The sequence below is a fragment of the Schistocerca cancellata genome, chromosome 12, assembly GCF_023864275.1.
Source record: "Schistocerca cancellata isolate TAMUIC-IGC-003103 chromosome 12, iqSchCanc2.1, whole genome shotgun sequence".
Lineage (NCBI taxonomy): Eukaryota > Metazoa > Arthropoda > Insecta > Orthoptera > Acrididae > Schistocerca > Schistocerca cancellata.
The window spans coordinates 63637989-63658076 of NC_064637.1; the positions used below are offsets into that span (position 1 = coordinate 63637989).

Below are 20088 nucleotides of genomic sequence, written 5' to 3' on the forward strand. Positions count from 1 at the left end.
TTAATGGAGTTTATTACAAAAGGAAATGATTACAATACTTAAGTTTCTGAGACATAGAAGTGTCGCAAGCAAGCGGCGAGACACAAACATAAGCAAGCGCTTCAGTGTACAAGGTGGTCCACTGATCGTGACCGGGCCAAATATCTCACTAAATAAGCGTCAAACGAAAAACCTACAAAGAACGAAACTCGCCTAGCTTGAAGGGGGAAACCAGATGGCGCTATGGTTGGTCCGCTAGATGCCGCTGCCATAGGTCAAACGGATATTAACTGCGTTTTTTAAAATAGGAACCCCCATTTTTATTACATATTCGTGTAGTACGTAAAGAAATATGAATGTTTTAGTTCGACCACTTTTTTCGCTTTGTGATAGATGGCGCTGTAATAGTCACAAACATATGGCTCACAATTTTAGACGAACAGTTGGTAACAGGAAGGTTTTTAAAGTAAAATACAGAACGTAGGTACGTTTGAACATTTTATTTCGGTTGTTCCTATGTGATACATGTACCTTTGTGAACTTATCATTTCTGAGAACGCATGCCGTTACAGCGTAATTATCTGTAAATACCACATTAATGCAATAAATGCTCAAAATGATGTCCCTCAACCTCAATGCGTTTGGCAATACGTGTAACGACATTCCTCTCAACAGCGAGTAGTTCGCCTTCCGCAATGTTCGCACATGCATTGACAATGCACTGACGCATGATGTCAGGCGTTGCCGGTGGATCACGATAGCAAATATCCTTCAACTGTCCCCACAGAAATAAATCCGAGGTCTTCAGATTCGGTGAACATGCGGGCCACGGTATGGTGCTTCGACGAACAATGCACCTGTCATGAAATATGCTATTCAATACCGCATCAACCGCACACGAGCTACGTGCCGAACATCCATCATGTTGAAAGTAGATCGCCATTCTGTCATGCAGTGAAAAATCTCGTAGTAACATCGGTAGAGCATTACGTAGGAAATCAGCATACATTACACAATTTAGATTGCCATCGATAAAATGGGGGCCAATTATCCTTCCTCCCGTAATGCCGCACCATACATACATTCACCCGCCAAGGTCGCTGATGTTCCACTTATCGCAGCCATTGTGGATTTTCCGTTGACCAATAGTGCATACTACGCCGGTTTACGTTACCTCTGTTCGTGAATGACGCTTCATCGCTAATTAGAACGCGTGCAAAAAATCTGTCATCGTCCCGTAATTTCTCTTGCGCCCAGTGGCAGAACTGTACACGACGTTCAAAGTCGTCGCCATGCAATTCCTGGTGCATAGAAATATGGCACGGGTGCAATCGATGTTGATGTAGGATTCAAAACACCGACGATTTTGAGATTCCCGATTCTCGCGCAATTTGTCTGCTACTGATGTGCGGATTAGCCGCAACAGCAGGTAAAACACGTACTTGGGCATCATCATTTGTTGCAGGTCGTTGTTGACGTTTCACATGTGGCTGGACACATCCTGTTTCCTTAAATAACGTAACTATCCGATGAACGGTCCGGACACTTGGATGATGACGTCCAGGATACCGAGCAGCATACATAGCACACGCCCGTTGAGCATTTCGATCACAATAGCCATACATCAACACGATATCGACCTTTTCCGCAATTGGTAAACGGTACATTTTAACACGGGTAATGTATCACGAAGCAAATACCGTCCACACTGGCGCAATGTTACGTGATACCCCACGCCCGGGTTCCTGGGTTCGATTCCCGGCGGGGTCAGGGATTTTCTCTGCCTCCTGATGACTGGGTGTTGTTATGTCCTTAGGTTAGTTAGGTTTAAGTAGTTCTAAGTTCTAGGGGACTGATGACCATAGATGTTAAGTCCCATAGTGCTCAGAGCCATTTGAACCATTTTTTTTACGTGATACCACGTACTTATGCGTTTGTGACTATTACAGCGCCATCTATCACAAAGCGAAAAAAGCGGTCCAACTAAAACATTCATATTTCTTTACGTACTACACAAATATGTATTAAAAAATTGGGGTTCCTATTTAAAAAAAACTCAGTTGATATCCGTTTGACCTATGACAGCGCCATCTAGCGGCCCAACCATAGCGCCATCTGGTTTCCCCCTTCAAGCTAGACGAGTTTCGTTCTTTGTAGTTTTTTCGTTTGACGCTTATTTCGTGAGATATTTGGCCTGGTCACGATAAATGGACTACCCTGTATACAAATCGTAATAAAAGTGAACCAATGAAGTTTCTACGTCACTGCTGCAGTGTTCGTAGGTTCGCTAGGTGGGGAGGCCTTTGTATTCTCTTAGTGTAGAGAGGCCGCTCCTGTCTTGGCGACGTCCTGGAGGGGGGTTCGTCAGCCTACTATTGGCTGACATCGTCTCACGGCCACTCTGCTCTTCTGTTCTCGGTCATCCTGCCGACGCTTGTCGTTACACCGCAATAACCCCAAAACGATTTCTGAGCTGAAAACAGTCATTCAAGAGGTCATACATAGCATCGAAGTTCCGACACCTCAGCGGGTCATGCAGAGTTTCGCTATTCGACTCTGCCACGTCGTCGCCAATGACCATAACCTAAATCTGAATACCTGTAGTGACGTTTAAATGTTGAATAAATTGTGTCCAAACTACTTACGTCAACGGTCCCTAACTCACTACTTAATCTAACTTAAAGTTATCTCTTTACTCACATGAAGTGTTGAGTGCTATTGACAAGGGATTTCAGATCGATTCCATATTTCCGGAAGGCTTTCAACACTGTACCACACAAGCGGCTTGTAGTGAAATTGCATCCTTATGGAATATCGTCTCGGTTATGTGGTTGGATTTGTGATTTCCTGTCAGAGGTCACAGTTCGTAGTAATTGACGGAAAGTCATCGAGTAAAACAGAAGTGATTTCTGGCGTTCCCCAAGGTAGTGTTATGGCCCTTTGCTGTTCCTTATCTATATTAACGATTTTGGAGACAATCTCAGCAGCCGTCTTCGGTTGTTTGCAGATGACGCTGTCGTTTATCGACTAATAGTCATTATAAGGCCAAAACAAACTGCAAAACGATTTAGAAAAGATATCTGAATGGTGCGAAAAGTGGCAGTTGACTTTGAATAACGAAAAGTGTGAGGTCATCCACATGAGTGCTAAAAGAAACTCGTTAAACTACGGTTACACGATAAATTAGTCCAATCTAAAAGCCATAAATTCAACTAAATACTTAAGCATTACAGTTACGAAAAACTTAAATTGGAAGGAACACATCGAAAATGTTGTGGGGAAGGCTAACCAAAAACTGCGTTTTATTGGCAGGACACTGGGAAAATGTAACAATCTACTAAGGAGACTGCCTACACCACGCTTGTCCGTCCTCTTTTAGAATACTACTGCGCGGTGTTGGATCTTACCAGATAGGACTGAGTACATCGAAAAATACAGGATTTGGGCTGGACATCATTAAAAGAAAGGCCTTTTTCGTCGCGACGGAATCTTCTCACGAAATTCCAATCACAAACTTTCTCCTCCGAATGCGAGAATATTTTGTTGACACCGACCCACAAAGGAATGAACGGTCACCAAGATATAACGAAAATGAGAGCTCGTACGGAAAGATATTGGTGTTCACTCTTTCCGCCCGCTATACGAGATTGGAATAATAGAGAACTGTGAAGGTGGTTCGTTGAACCCTCTGCCAGGCACTTAAGTGTGATTTGCAGAGTATCCCATGTAGATGTAGATGTAGAAAGTAACCTACTCTAAGGACAACACGCACGCCCATGCCCGAGGGAGGACTCGAACCTCCGTCGGGGGGAGCCGAGCGGACCGTGACAAGGAAACCCCGCGCGGCATAGTTTGTGCACAGCACAGTTTGTAACTAATGAACTTTTTTCCCATATAGTTCATTTCTTGACGCCCTGTATGGTCGACAGCTCCACTCACCGTCAAGAGACAGTGGCAGTGCGTCATCTCTCACACTGTCCAACCAGCAGGCCAGCGTGCCGATTGGCTCCCCACAAAGCTACGCACCACACCACAGCACCTAGCAGAAGCAAATGCAGTTAATGATAAGTCACACCCTGGTCCCTGTACCTTCAATTCTTGCAAATAGTTTCACTTTTATAATTTATTGTTTTATACTTTAAATGTTTTAACTTACTCATGTTGTTAAAATTTTTAAAATATTTAATGAAACTTAATGGTCCTTTAGTTATTCCACTTCTGTAAATTTGTTATGTTTGTCTTTCACTATATGGATATTGATTGTTCTAGGCCTATACTTTTAATATTCTGACGAAATTTTTTTTTGTTCTTTCAGACTAAGACCTTATGGTTTTCTACTTTAAAAGTTTTACACTTTTAATATCCTTACATACTAATTCAGTTTTTGCTACTTCATTTCATCTTTTATTGTCCACCGTTTTATCCTCTTTCAAATTTTTATACCACTTAAGTTTTTCATTCACATTGCTCTATACTATTGGTAGTTTTATGAGAATTTTTACATAATTATATGTTCTGTAATTTTGGAGAGACTACTTTTGTCACAAAAAAAGTGGAAGCAGTCTTGATCGCTTAACTTTTTTAATGGCGACCGGTTTCGATCTATTTATCAGATCATTTTCGGACCATGAATGTCTGTCTGAGGCAGTGGCGTATTGCATTCCTCTTGTTTGTGGCTGGTGGTGTACTGTTAAACTCAAGACATCCCCACCATTCCTTCCTTCCTTACTTACTTCCTTTCCCGTTCCCAACCAGCCTTACTCCATCTCCACCTTCCACTCTCCACCTCCCCCTCCCTCCAACATATATCTATTTAAAACATTGACTGCCATTGCAAAACACAATATTTTAGTATGTCGCTCTAAGTAGACGAGACAGGTTGCTGATACAACTACGTAGGTAAATTTTACATTTATTTGCAATTCATTTTTCCTGCTTACTGTAAAATATTACACTACTGGCCATTAAAATTGCTACACCACGAAGATGACGTGCTACAGACGCGAAATTTAACCGACAGGAAGAAGATGCCGTGATATGCAAATGATTAGCATTTCAGAGCATTCACACCTGGCTGGCGCCGGTGGCGACACCTACAACGTGCTGACACGAGGAAAGTTTCCAACCGATTTCTCATACACAAACAGCAGTTGACCGGCGTTGCCTGGTGAAACGTTGTTGTGATGCCTCGTGTAAGGAGGAGAAATGCGTACCATCACGTTTCCGAGTTTGATAAAGATTGGATTGTAGCCTATTGCGATTGGGGTTTATCGTATCGCGGCATTGCTGCTCGCGTTGGCCGAGATCCAATGACTCTTCGCAGAATATGGAATCGGTGGGTTCAGGAGGGTAATACGGAACGCCGTGCTGGATCCCAACGGCCTCGTATCACTAGCAGTCGAGATGACAGGCATCGTATCCGCATGGCTGAGTCAACAGATGGGGACGTTTGCAAGACAACAACCATCTGCACAAACAGTTCGACGACGTTTGCAGCACCACGGACTATCAGCTCGGAGACCACGGCTGCGGTTACCCTTGACGCTGCATCACAGACTGGAGCGCCTGCGATGGTGTACTCAACGACGAACCTGGGTGCACGAATGGCAAAACGTTATTTTTTCGGATGAATCCAGGTTCTGTTTACAGCATCGCGATGGTCGCATCCGTGTTTGGCGACATCGCGGTGAACGCACATTGGAAGCGTGTATTCGTCATCGCCATACTGGCGTGTCACCCGGCGTGATGGTATGGGGTGCCATTGGTTACACGTCTCGGTCACCTCTTGTTCGCATTGACGGCACTTTGAACAGTGGACGTTACATTTCCGATGTGTTACGACCCGTGGCTCTACCCTTCATTCGATCCCTGCGAAACCCTACATTTCAGCAGGATAACGCACGACCGTATTTTGCAGGTCCTGTACGGGCCTTTCTACATAGAGAAAATGTTCGACTGTTGCCCTGGCCAGCGTATTCTCCAGATCTCCCACCAATTGAAAACGTCTGGTCAATGGTGGTCTAGCAACTGGCTCGTCACAATCCTCCAGTCACTGCTCTTGATGAACTGTGGTATCGTGTTGAAGCTGCATGAGCAGCTGTACCTGTACACGCCATTCAAGCTCTGTTAGACTCAATGCCCAGGCGTATCAAGGCCGTTATTACGGCCAGAGGTGGTTGTTCTGGGTACTGATATCTGAGGATCTGTGCACCCATATTGCATGAAAATGTAATGAGTTCTAGTATAATATATTTGTCCAATGTATGCCCGTGTATCATCTGCATTTCTTCTTGGTGTAGCAATTTTAATGGACAGTAGTGTAAAATATTACATAGCAGAAACTGTCTTGTTTTGGATCTGAAGATGACCCGAATGAGCGACACATGTAATCTAATTCGAATGTGCTACTGAGATGGAACAATAGATGAGTATTATTTTGCGTATCTATACAGTTGCTGATTCTCACAAGAAAAATGTCAGCTACAGTAATGCTGAAAAATAGTTCTTTTAATTGTAACTTTAATAGATGGGCACTGGGAAATTTTGAAATGCTTATGAGGACCTTTGTTCCTTACCATGCTATGTGTCAGACAGAAGTGGCCATTCAGTATGAGGCCTGAGTTCCTGCTGCCGCATACGATCTCTAAACAACTTACGGCAATTCAGCCAGGTACTATTTACAGCGACCGCCGATATTTCGGTGGGAGCGCACCCCACCATTTTCAAGGCACGAACTGCAACGGACAGGCGATGTACAAGCAAATTTAAAACGTCAGTTCTTGGAGTAACTCAGGAAAGATAACACCCACACACATTGAAGACTAGTGCCACCAAAGAGAACCAAGTCAGAGGTATCGATAGTGAAATACTACGAACTAGCAGGTGAGGTAACATTGACTCTATCTCTCTGTTTTTTGAGACCAGGATTACAAAGAGAGTTTAAACAAAAATCTCCACCCCTGCTTACAAGGTAACTCGCTAATTTAATCTCAACAGCTTCCTTAATAACATTGTCCCAATAGCTGGACGTGGATGCCAATATTTCGGTATTGTTATATAACATAGGGTGACCAGTATCCAAACAATGTTCGGCAATAGCGGATCTATTTGGCTACTGTAATCGTGTGTGGCGTTTATGCTGGGTCCTGATACCCTGACCAATGTATACCATGCCGCAGCTACAAGCAATGCGATACACACCAGCCTTACGCAGACAGGGATCATCCTTAACAGAACTCGAAAGCACTCTAATTTTAGATGCAGGTCGGAAAACACATTTCACATCGTATTTCCTCCCAGCTGATGTATCAGGCTCCCTTTTCGTGGACGATTTTACCATCTATTGCAGCGCGCAGTGTACATGTGTCCTGGAGCGCTGTCTTCAGCGTTCTCTTGACCGTCTTTACTCCTGGAGTGTCGCCAATGGCTTCCGTTTTTCTGCCGAGAAGACGGTCTGTATTAACTTCTGGCGCTACAAAGAGTTTCTCCCACCGTCCTTACGACTCGGTCCCGTTGCTCTCCCAATCGTGGAGACAACCAAATTTTTAGGCCTTACCTTTGACAGGAAACTTAGCTGGTCTCCACATGTGTCATATTTGGCCGTCCGTTGTACCCGTTCTTTAAATGTCCTCCGTGTTCTCAGTGGTATGTCGTGGGGAGCGGATCGAACCGTCCTACTTCGTCTATATCGGTCGATCGTCCGCTCCAAGCTGGATTATGGGAGCTTCGTATACTCCTCTGCACGGCCATCCATCTTACGCCGCCTCAACTCCATACAACATCGGGGTTTACGACTTGCGATCGGAGCATTTTATACCAGTCCCGTAGAGTGTCTTCATGCTGACGCTGGCGAATTGCCACTCACCTACCGGCGCGATATACTGCTTTGTCGGTATGCCTGTCGGCTACTGTAATGCCCGACCACCCGTCTTATCGTTCCTTTTTTGACGACTCTCTTGACCGTCAATACGGGTTGTATGTCTCTGCCCTGCTACCCCCTGGAGTTCGCATTCGTCGCCTCCTTCAACACCTTAATTTTTCACTCCCTGCAACCTTTCGAGTGGGCGACAACCTCACGCCACCTTGGCTCCAGGCTCAGGTCCGCGTTCACCTTGACCTCAGCTCCCTCCCAAAAGAGGTTACCCCCGGTTTGGTCTACCACTCCCGTTTTTTGGAACTTCGTTCGAAGTTCATCAACATGACTTTCATTTATACAGATGGCTCTAAGACCAATGACGGGGTCGGGTGTTCCTTTATTGTCGGGGCACAAAGTTTCAAATACCGGCTCTATGGCCATTGTTCGGTCTTCACAGCTGAGCTCTTTGCCCTCTACCAGGCTGTTCTTTACATCTGCCGCCACCGACATTCTGCTTATGTCATCTGCTCATATTCCCTGAGCGCCATCCAGAGCCTCAGTGATCCGTACCCGGTTCACCCTTTCGTACACCGGATCCAACGCTCTCTTCAGCAGCTGGTGGACATCGGTTCTCCGGTTAGCTTTATGTGGGTTCCTGGCCATGTCGGTATCCCTGGGAACGAAGCTGCAGATGTCGCGGCCAAGGCTGCGGTCCTCCAGCCTCGGACAGCTTCTTGTTGTGTCCCTTCGTCCGATTTTAGCAGGGTCATTTGTCGGCGCATCTTATCGCTGTGGCATGCCGATTGGGCTGCACTTACCGACAAAAAGCTTCGGGCCTTAAAACCTCTTCCCGTGGCTTGGACGTCCTCCTCACGCCCAGCTCGGCGGGAGGAGGTAGTTTTGGCCCGGTTAAGAATTGGACACTGCCGGTTCAGCCATCGCCATCTGCTGACGGCTGCGCCAGCGCCGTTCTGCCCATGTGGGCACTTGCTGACGGTTCGACACATTTTAATGTCCGTTCATATTTTAACACACTGCGCCTCGATCTTAACCTGCCAAATACTTTCGATGCCATTTTAGCGGATGACCCACGAGCAGCTGCTCGTGTTCTTTGTTTTATCAATTTGACAAACCTCGCTAAGGACATTTGATGATGCTGTTTTTTAATCCTATGCCTGTCAGTCTGTCTTTTATCGCGTTTTCCCTTTTAGTTGTTGTTGTCAACTTGTGCCTCGCGGTGCATTCTTAGAGTAGTCAGGGCGCTAATGACCATTGAAGTTGTGCGCCCTAAAACCACAAAAAAAACATCGTATTTCCGTAAAATATGACCGATCTTGTTGGAACTGCTTCCTGCCTAAGGCAAAAAATCAGTACACTTAGGTGTCGATTCAGTATTATCATCAGCCCCGATGCACAATAGGTCGATAACGCAACGCGCATTAAGTCTGTCTTTCACTATGACCATTCAGACGAAATGCAGCTTCAAGGTGGGTCAGCTTAGCTGGCAAAGTCTCAATGTCTGAAATGACATGTGGCTTGTGTACCAACGGTCGAAGTACCCATTTACACTGAGCTGGATGGTGAAATCAGCCTGTAAATATGTCAGTGAGAGTTCGTTTCCGGTAAACTGCATGTCCCAGTGCAACTTAACCTCCTCTGCCTTAACACTGGAGCAACCACTTTCCTTTCCGACTCCTCGCACACCTTTTCCCGTTTGAACCCATCCTTCTGCACTGCCCAGATTGCCCATTATCTTGAGTGGCCCGTTGTTTCTGACACCTACTCGACCGACCATTTTCCGTGTGCTCTCCGTTTGCTGACTCCTACCCCATCCACATGCATGCCCAAATGGCAGCTGACTAAGGCTCTGGCAGCTAACCGAGCGAGGTGGCGCAGTGGTTAGACACTGGACTCGCATTCGGGAGGACGACGGTTCAGTCCCGCGTCCGGCCATCCAGATTTAGGTTTTCCGTGATTTCCCTAAATCGGCCCAGGCAAATGCCGGGATGGTTCCTCTGACAGGGCACGGCAGACTTCCTTCCCCATCCTTCCCTAATCCGATGAGACCGATGACCTCGCTGTCTGGTCTCCTTCCCCAAAACAATCCAACTCTAGCAGCTTTACTCCTCCCTGGCAACCTTCACAGAACGAGATTTCCCCAGTTGTGAGGACCAGGTGGACTATCTCACCAACGTTATCCTTACTACTGCAGAATGTTGCGTTCTTCACACTTCCTCTTTATCAAGTCGTGTCCCAGTCCTTTGGTGGACTGAGGCGTGCCGGGATGCAGTTCACGGGCGGAGACATGCTCTCCGCATTTTTAACTGTCATCCTACGATGGCAAACTGCATTCATTATCCACAGATGCGCGCAAAGTGTCGTCGCGTTCTTTTGGATATCAAACGAGCTAGCTGGATTTCATTCACTAGTTTTTTAACAGTTCCACAGTTTCCTCCGTCCTGGGGGCAACCTACAACGACTCTCTAGGACCAACATCCATCCCCCATTTCCGCCCTCAGAGTAGCAGACGATGTTATTGTGGACCCTATTGCTATCTGCAGTACCTTGGGCCGCCATTTTGCTGAAGATTCTAGCTCTTCCCACCAGCACTCTGCCTTCCTACATCGGAAACGAGCAGAGGCGGCTCCGGCGATACCCTTCTCTTCTCTGAACCGTGAGTGCTATAATGACGCCTTTACTATGAGGGAGCTAGATCGTGCTCTCTGTTCATCCCGATCCTCCGCCCCAGGGCCAGACGCCACATTCAGATGTTGCAGCACCTTTCTCTTGCGGGCAAGCGCTTTCTGCTTATGTGCAACCGCATCTGGGCTGAGGGCACATTTCCTGGACGCTGGCCTCAAACCATCGTACCCATATATAAACCCAGTAAGGACAAAAACCTTCCTTCTAGCTACCACCCCATCTCTCTTAACAGCTGCATTTGCAAGGTGATGGAAAGTATGATTCATGCCCTGCTCGTGTGGTGGATCGAGTCTCGCCATTTACTAACGAATGCACAGAGCGGATTTCGACCGCGGTGTTCTGCAGTTGACCATCTCGTTTCTTTGTCAACCCATGTCATGAATGGTTTTCTGCGGAAATCCCAGACCGTGACCATGTTTTTCGATTTGGAGCAGGCCTACGACACGTGCTGGACAACCGGTATCCTCCGTACGCTCTACACGTTGGACTTCAATGGCCGCCTGCCCTGTTTCCTTTGTTCTTTTTTTTTTCCATCAGTCTACTGATTGGTTTGATGCGGCCCGCCACGAATTCCTTTCCTGTGCTAACCTCTTCATCTCAGAGTAGCTCTTGCAACCTACGTCCTCAACTATTTGCTTGACGTATTCCAATCTCTGTCTTCCTCTACAGTTTTTGCCCTCTACAGCTCCCTCTAGTACCATGGAAGTCATTCCCTCATGTCTTAGCAGATGTCCTATCATCCTCTCTCTTCTCCTTATCAGTGTTTTCCACATATTCCTTTCCTCTCCGATTCTGCGTAGAACCTCCTCATTCCTTACCTTATCAGTCCACCTAATTTTCAACATTCGTCTATAGCACCACATCTCAAATGCTTCGATTCTCTTCTGTTCCGGTTTTCCCACAGTCCATGTTTCACTACCATACAATGCTGTACTCAAGACGTAAATCCTCAGAAATTTCTTCCTCAAATTAAGGCCGGTATTTGATATTAGTAGACTTCTCTTGGCCAGAAAGGCCTTTTTTGCCATAGCGAGTCTGCTTTTGATGTCCTCCTTGCTCCGTCCGTCATTGGTTATTTTACTGCCTAGGTAGCAGAATTCCTTAACTTCATTGACTTCGTGACCATCAATCCCGTTGTTAAGTTTCTCGCTGTTCTCATTTATACTACTTCTCATTACCTTCGTCTTTCTCCGATTTACTCTCAAATCATACTGTGTACTCATTAGACTGTTCATTCCATTCAGCAGATCATTTAATTCTTCTTCACTTTCACTAAGGATAGCAATGTCATCAGCGAATCGTATCATTGATATCCTTTCACCTTGTATTTTAATTCCACTCCTGAAACTTTCTTTTATTTCCATAATTGCTTCCTCGATGTACAGATTGAAGAGTAGGGGCGAAAGGCTACAGCCTTCTCTTACATCCTTCTTAATACGAACACTTCGTTCTTGATCGTCCACTCTTATTATTCGCTCTTGGTTGTTGTACATATTGTATGTGACCCGTCTCTCCCTATAGCTTACCCCTACTTTTTTCAGAATCTCGAACAGCTTGCACCATTTTATATTGTCGAACGCTTTTTCCAGGTCGACAAATCCCATGAGTCTCTTGATTTTTCTTTAGCCTTGCTTCCATTATTAGCCGTAACGTCAGAATTGCCTCTCTCGTCCCTTTACTTTTCCTAAAGCCAAACTGATCGTCACATAGCGCATTCTCAATTTTCTTTTCCATTCTTCTGTATATTATTTTTGCAAGCAGCTTCGATGCATGAGCTGTTAAGCTGATTGTGCGATAATTCTCGCACTTGTCAGCTCTTGCCGTCTTCGGAATTGTGTGGATGATGCTTTTCCGAAAGTCAGATGGTATATCCCCAGACTCATATATTCTACACACCAACGTGAATAGTCGTTTTGTTGCCACTTCGCCCAATGATTTTAGAAATTCTGATCGAATGTTATCTATCCCTTCTGCCTTATTTGACCGTAAGTCCTCCAAAGCTCTTTTAAATTCTGATTCTAATACTGGATCCCTTATCTCTTCTAAATCGACTCCTGTTCTTCTTCTATCACATCAGACAAATCTTCACCCTCATAGAGGCTTTCAATGTATTCTTTCCACCTATCTGCTCTCTCCTCTGCATTTAACAGTGGAATTCCCGTTGCACTCCTAATGTTACCACCGTTGCTTTTAATGTCACCAAAGATTGTTTTGGCTTACCTGTATGCTGAGTCTGTCCTTCCGACAATCGTACCTTTTTCGATGTCTTCACATTTTTCCTGCAGCCATTTCGTCTTAGCTTCCCTGCACTTCCTATTTATTTCATTCCTCAGCGACTTGTATTTCTGTATTCCTGATTTTCCCGGAACATGTTTGTACTTCCTCCTTTCATCAATCAACTGAAGTATTTCTTCTGTTACCCACGGTTTCTTCGCAGCTACCTTCTTTGTACCTATGTTTTCCTTCCCAACTTCTGTGATGGTCCTTTTTAGAGATATCCATTCCTCATCAACTGTACTGCCTACTGCGCTATTGCTTATTGCTGCATCTATAGCGTTAGAGAACTTCAAACGTATCTCGTCATTCCTTAGTACTTCCGTATCCCACTTCTTTGCGTATTGATTCTTCCTGACTAACGTCTTGAACTTCAGCCTACTCTTCATCACTACTATATTGTGATCTGAGTCTATATCTGCTCCTGGGTACGCCTTACAATCCAGTATCTGATTTCGGAATCTCTGTCTGACCATGATGTAATATAATTGAAATCTTCCCGTATCTCCCGGCCTTTTCCAAGTATACCTCCTCCTCTTGTGATTCTTGAACAGGGTATTCGCTATTACTAGCTGAAACTTGTTACAGACCTCAATTAGTCTTTCTCCTCTTTCATTCCTTGTCCCAAGCCCATATTCTCCTGTAACCTTTTCTTCTACTCCTTCCCCTACAACTGCATTCCAGTCGCCCATGACTATTAGATTTTCGTCCCCCTTTTCATACTGCATTACCCTTTCAATATCCTCATACACTTTCTCTATCCGTTCATCTTCAGCTTGCGACGTCGGCATGTATACTTGGTTATCGGTGTTGGTCTGCTGTCGATTCTGATTAGAACAACCCGGTCACTGAAGTGTTCACAGTAACACACCCTCTGCCCTACCTTCCTGTTCATAACGAATCCTACACCTGTTATACCATTTTCTGCTGCTGTTGATATTACCCGATACTCATCTGACCAGAAATCCTTGTCTTCCTTCCACATCACTTCACTGACCCCTACTATATGTAGATTGAGCCTTTGCATTTCACTTTTCAGATTTTCTAGTTTCCCTACCACGTTCAAGCTTCTGACATTCCACGCCACGACTCGTAGAACGTTATCCTTTCGTTCATTATTCAATCTTTTTCTCATGGTAACCTCCCCCTTTGCAGTCCCCTCCCGGAGATCCGAATGGGGGACTATTCCGGAATCTTTTGCCAAAGGAGAGATCATCATGACACTTCTTCAAATACAGGCCACATGTCCTGTGGATACACGTTACTGTTTCCTTTAGGAGTTTTTAAAAGACGGAATTTTCAACGTACATGTGGGTTCTCCCTTGTCTGACACTTTTATCCAGGAAAACGGAGTGCCTCAGGGTTCTGTCCTGAGCATCGTTCTCTTTGCTATTGCCATTAACCCTACAATGGACTGTCTCCCACCAGGCATCTCCGGATCCCTTTTTGTTGAGGATTTGCCATCAATTGAAATTCTCCATGGACCTGTCTCATTGAGCGGCGTCTTCAGCGATGTCTTGATCGTCTTTACTCCTGGAGCATAGACAATGACTTTCGTTTTTCTACTGACAAAACCGTCTGCATTAATTTCTGGCGTTGCAAATGGTTCTCCCATCATCTTTACATCTTTGATCTGTTGCCTTTGTGTCATTGAAACTACGAAATTCCTGGCGCTCATGCTCGATAGGAAACTCTCTTGGTCGTCTGATGTGTCCTACCTGGCACGCCACTATATGCGGTCACTCAATGTCGTGCGTTTCCTCAATGGTACTTCCTTGGGTGCCGATCGCACCACCCTCCTCTGTTTCTACATATACATGATTACTCTGCAATTCACATTTAAGTGCTTGGCAGAGGGTTCATCGAACCACAATCATACTATCTCCCCACCATTCCACTCCCGAACACCGCGTGGGAAAAACGAACACCTAAACCTTTCTGTTCGAGCTCTGATTTCTCTTACACTCCTGGAAATGGAAAAAAGAACACATTGACACCGGTGTGTCAGACCCACCATACTTGCTCCGGACACTGCGAGAGGGCTGTACAAGCAATGATCACACGCACGGCACAGCGGACACACCAGGAACCGTGGTGTTGGCCGTCGAATGGCGCTAGCTGCGCAGCATTTGTGCACCGCCGCCGTCAGTGTCAACCAGTTTGCCGTGGCATACGGAGCTCCATCGCAGTCTTTAACACTGGTAGCATGCCGCGACAGCGTGGACGTGAACCGTATGTGCAGTTGACGGACTTTGAGCGAGGGTGTATAGTGGGCATGCGGGAGGCCGGGTGGACGTACCGCCGAATTGCTCAACACGTGGGGCATGAGGTCTCCACAGTACATAGATGTTGTCGCCAGTGGTCGGCGGAAGGTGCACGTGCCCGTCGACCTGGGACCGGACCGCAGCGACGCACGGATGCACGCCAAGACCGTAGGATCCTACGCAGTGCCGTAGGGGACCGCACCGCCACATCCCAGCAAATTAGGGACACTGTTGCTCCTGGGGTATCGGCAAGGACCATTCGCAACCGTCTCCATGAAGCTGGGCTACGGTCCCGCACACCGTTAGGCCGTCTTCCGCTCACGCCCCAACATCGTGCAGCCCGCCTCCAGTGGTGTCACGACAGGCGTGAATGGAAGGACGAATGGAGACGTGTCGTCTTCAGCGATGAGAGTCGCTTCTGCCTTGGTGCCAATGATGGTCGTATGCGTGTTTGGCGCCGTGCAGGTGAGCGCCACAATCAGGACTGCATACGACCGAGGCACACAGGGCCAACACCCGGCATCATGGTGTGGGGAGCGATCTCCTACACTGGCCGTACACCACTGGTGATCGTCGAGGGGACACTGAATAGTGCACGGTACATCCAAACCGTCATCGAACCCATCGTTCTACCATTCCTAGACCGGCAAGGGAACTTGCTGTTCCAACAGGACAATGCACGTCCGCATGTATCCCGTGCCACCCAACGTGCTCTAGAAGGTGTAAGTCAACTACCCTGGCCAGCAAGATCTCCGGATCTGTCCCCCATTGAGCATGTTTGGGACTGGATGAAGCGTCGTCTCACGCGGTCTGCACGTCCAGCACGAACGCTGGTCCAACTGAGGCGCCAGGTGGAAATGGCATGGCAAGCCGTTCCACAGAACTACATCCAGCATCTCTACGATCGTCTCCATGGGAGAATAGCAGCCTGCATTGCTGCGAAAGGTGGATATACACTGTACTAGTGCCGACATTGTGCATGCTCTGTTGCCTGTGTCTATGTGCCTGTGGTTCTGTCAGTGTGATCATGTGATGTATCTGACCCCAGGAATGTGTCAATAAAGTTTCCCCTTCCTGGGACAATGAATTCACGGTGTTCTTATTTCAATTTCCAGGAGTGTAGCTATCGTCCATGTTTATTAATAATAATTAAAACGACTTATCAATGTTCAGCATGTTGCCATACTTACAAATTAATTTTGGATGTGAATGTAAAATGAGGTGCTCCACGCCATTAAGACTTATCATGCAAATGATCCACAGAATGTGAAGCTAACAAATGAAGTACACTGAAAGTTTGAATAGAAATGGTTTCTTTCACAATTTTTAGTGTATTATGTGGGTCAATCTTCAGGTGCAAATGGTGTAATACATAATTTACATTTGCTCTTAAGCGAATTGAAATACATTTTCCTGATATGTGGAGGTTACACGTTAGGTTTCGTATTTAGTGAAGTGAGTGCAAAAAGTATGTGTGAAACAGTGGAAAAAATAATAAAAACCTATCACACAAACAAGGAAGGACATTTTTAATCTTCTGAGGTCAGCGTATGTTGGTTTACTCATTCTGTCATCATACATCACACCACTTGACACACATGTGATTATGCCATTTTAGAAACACTTCACAGTGAAATTTTTAGAGACCTCTTGTCAAATGCAAGGAATAAATTTAAAGTAAGTCTTTTAAATTACTAAAATAACTATGGCTAGCGAAGTCTACATAGACCCAGGCTTTTTCATTTTGTGGAGATACATGCCTGGTGTTCTAACTAGTCCGCATCATAAGACTAGATAACCAAATATTCAATAGCACTGAAGTGTATAAAATACCATGCACAAGTTGTCTTGCCTAATATATAGGGAAAACTGGCAGATATTTCAAAACCTGTTTCCAAGAACACACATTCTCTTAGAATCAACCACTCTGAAAAATCAGGTGTTGCACAACAAATGCTACAAATGAAACACATTATCAACAGGATAGAAAAAAAATTTGGTAGTACTACACAATGAAGCCAATGATAAAACCATAAATCTGTTTGAATAGCTGGAAATATACCTCCACAAAGTCAGATAACCTGTATCCATGTTAAATTAAGATTTCGCTAGTAATTTGAAATAATTATTTTAAATGTATTCCTTGCACGTATCAAAACTCGGATCTCTGACAGTATGAGGTAGACTTCTTCTTTGATTACATTAAGTTAAACTACATCTGTGAAGTGTTTTTAAAGTACATAAACAAATTTCTGCCCTGAGTGATGCGATATACGATGACAAAGTGTGTAAACCTACATATGATGTCCTCAAAATGTTCTTCCTGGTGTGTTTAGTAAGTTTTTTACTGTTTGTTTTACTGTTCCTCACATTTTTAACGCTTGATTAACAAAACCTAACGTGCAACTTTCTCATAACCGGAAAATGTATTTCACCTCACTCGAGAGGAAATTTAAATTATGTATTAGGCGCTTTGCACCTGAAGATGGGCCCACTGGTTTCGAAATGCATCATGTAATTTAATAAAACTTGAAAAAATTGTGATTGAATGCAAATTTATTCAAACTTCCCGTGTACTGAATACAATCACTTTCACAGCCCCTACATATAGATAATGTAAGTAACTAACATTTTATTGCTGTGGGTATGCAGCTCTACTATGGCTTCATACTTCTTGATAAAATATTCCAGAGGTAAAATAGTTGTCCAGGACAAACAAAAGTAGCACTACACAGGCAAGAGTGCGGAATATTAGGTCCCTTAATCGGGAAGATAGGACAGAGAATTTAAGGGAAATACTGGTATATGAAGATCATATCTGTTGTTGCGGACATGTCCAAAAGAACAGATACCATCCTCATACAGTTAAGGCTAACCGGCCATTGACTTCTTCTTCTGTGCTGGATGCACAAACATTGCCCGAACTCTTACGGGACTCGGTAAGATTCTGCCGCGAGTAATGAGTGTAGTGGGCAGGGGCACTACGAATGTAGTGTGTGGACATTAAGTTGGGAATGTGGGTCTCACGTGGAGCGTGCAAGGGATAAGTCCCTACAGTCGCCCTATCCTCTGTGGCCTCGGTGGCTCAGATGGACAGAGCGTCTGCCATGTAAGCAGGAGATCCTGGGTTCGAGTCCTGGTCGGGGCACACATTTTCAACTGTCCCCGTTTATGTATATCAACGCCTGTCGACAGCGTAGGGTCTTGATTTAATTATCATTTAAGGGAAATGGTCAGCTTGAAGTTAGATATGCTGGGAATTATTGAAGTGCAATAGCTGGAAGAACAAGAGTTCTGGTGAGGTGAGAACAGGATTATCAACACCGAACAATAATGTGGAGTAGATCTAATAATGAATCAGAAAATGGGAATGAATGTAAGCTACGAAGACCTGCATAGTGAGCATATTATTGTATCCGAGATAGACTCGAAATCACACCCAACAAAGTAACACAAAAGTTCACACACCAGCGAGGCCCTCAGATGATTCAGAGAATGTATGTGGAGATAAGAAAGATTTAGATAGTTAATGAAGACAAAAATTAATGGTGATAGACTGGAATTTGATAGTAGGAAAAAGAATAGAAACATGGTAGGACAATATGTATCAGGGTAAGGCGTGAAGGAGCAAGCTGTCTGGTAGAATTTTTCTGAATCGACCGTATATTGCGCTAACACGGTGTAAAGACTATCTATAAACCGACGAAGAACATCAAAGAGTGTCTCAAGACGGTAAAGGAGAAAAAGGACCCACTTGCCATGTTGGGAATATACCACATATCATGCACATGTGGAAAAGTTATGTTGGTTTGCCTGGACGATCAATCAACACCAGAATCGCAGAAGATAAGTGGTAATGCAGGTTGTGGCAGGTGGAGTAACAGGCCATGGCGAAGCATGTGCTATGTGAAAGTGACCACGTAGTAATTCTCTGACACGGAAGTTCTGGCTGTAGAGAAGAGCTTTTACACTCACTTGTTCAGAGAATTTAAAGAAAAACACAAACATGAGAATAGCTTCAACAACGAAGAAGAAAGCCTCATTGTGAACTGATCAGATTCACGTGCTGCAGCCGACTGTTGCAGGTACCAAGGGAACGGCACGTAAATGATGACTGAAAAGCCACTGGACGTTGGACCGCATTCGTATAATCTACGGCTGCGAGCTCGTCCCCAATGGAAGGTGAAGCTTTGACGGTGCCAGTCACTAGTGCTGGCGAAACATCAAAAAAACTATGAAACCATCGTCGGCTGAAGAACCCGAGACAGAAGCCATCAGGCTGAAGATCATATTGCTCAAAACACAAGGCTTAGTAGAAACCCGTGGATAACGTAGGAGATACACTACTAGCCATTAAAATTGCTGCACCAAGAAGAAATGCAGATGATAAACGGGTATTCATTGGACAAATACGTTATACTACCACTGACATGTAATTACATTTTCACGCAATTTGGGTGCATAGATCCTGAGAAATCAGTGTCCAGAACAACCACCTCTGGCTGTAATGACGGCCTTGATACGCCTGGGCATTGAGTCATACAGAGCTTGGATGGCGTGTACAGGTACAGCTACCCATGCAGCTTCAACACGATACCACAGTTCATCAAGAGTAGAGACTGGCGGATTGTGACGAGCCAGTTGCTCGGCCACCATTGTCCAGATGTTTTCAATTCGTGAGGAATCTGGAAAATGTGCTGACCAGGGCAGCAGTCGAACATTTCCTGTATTCAGAAAGGGCCGTACAGGGCCTGCGGTCGTGCATTATGCTGCTGAAACGTAGGGTTACCCAGGGATCGAATGAAGGGTAGAGCCACGGGTCGTAACACATCTGAAATGTAACGTCCATTGTTCAAAGTGCCATCAATGCGAACAAGGTGACAGAGACGTGTAACTAATGGCTCCCCATACCATCACTTCTTGTGATACGCCAGTATGGCGATGACGAATACACGCTTCCAATGTGCGTTCACCGCGATGTCGCCAAACACGGATGCGACCTTAATGATGCTG

General features: G+C 45.2%; 1 non-coding gene across 1 annotated transcript; it reads left to right on the plus strand.

Moving 5' to 3' along the window:
• Nucleotides 1-18149: 18149 nt before the first annotated feature.
• Nucleotides 18150-18223, plus strand: Trnat-ugu (transfer RNA threonine (anticodon UGU)). The gene has a single exon. It is a non-coding gene; the product is annotated as a tRNA-Thr (tRNA).
• The last annotated feature ends 1865 nt before the right edge of the window (nucleotides 18224-20088 follow it).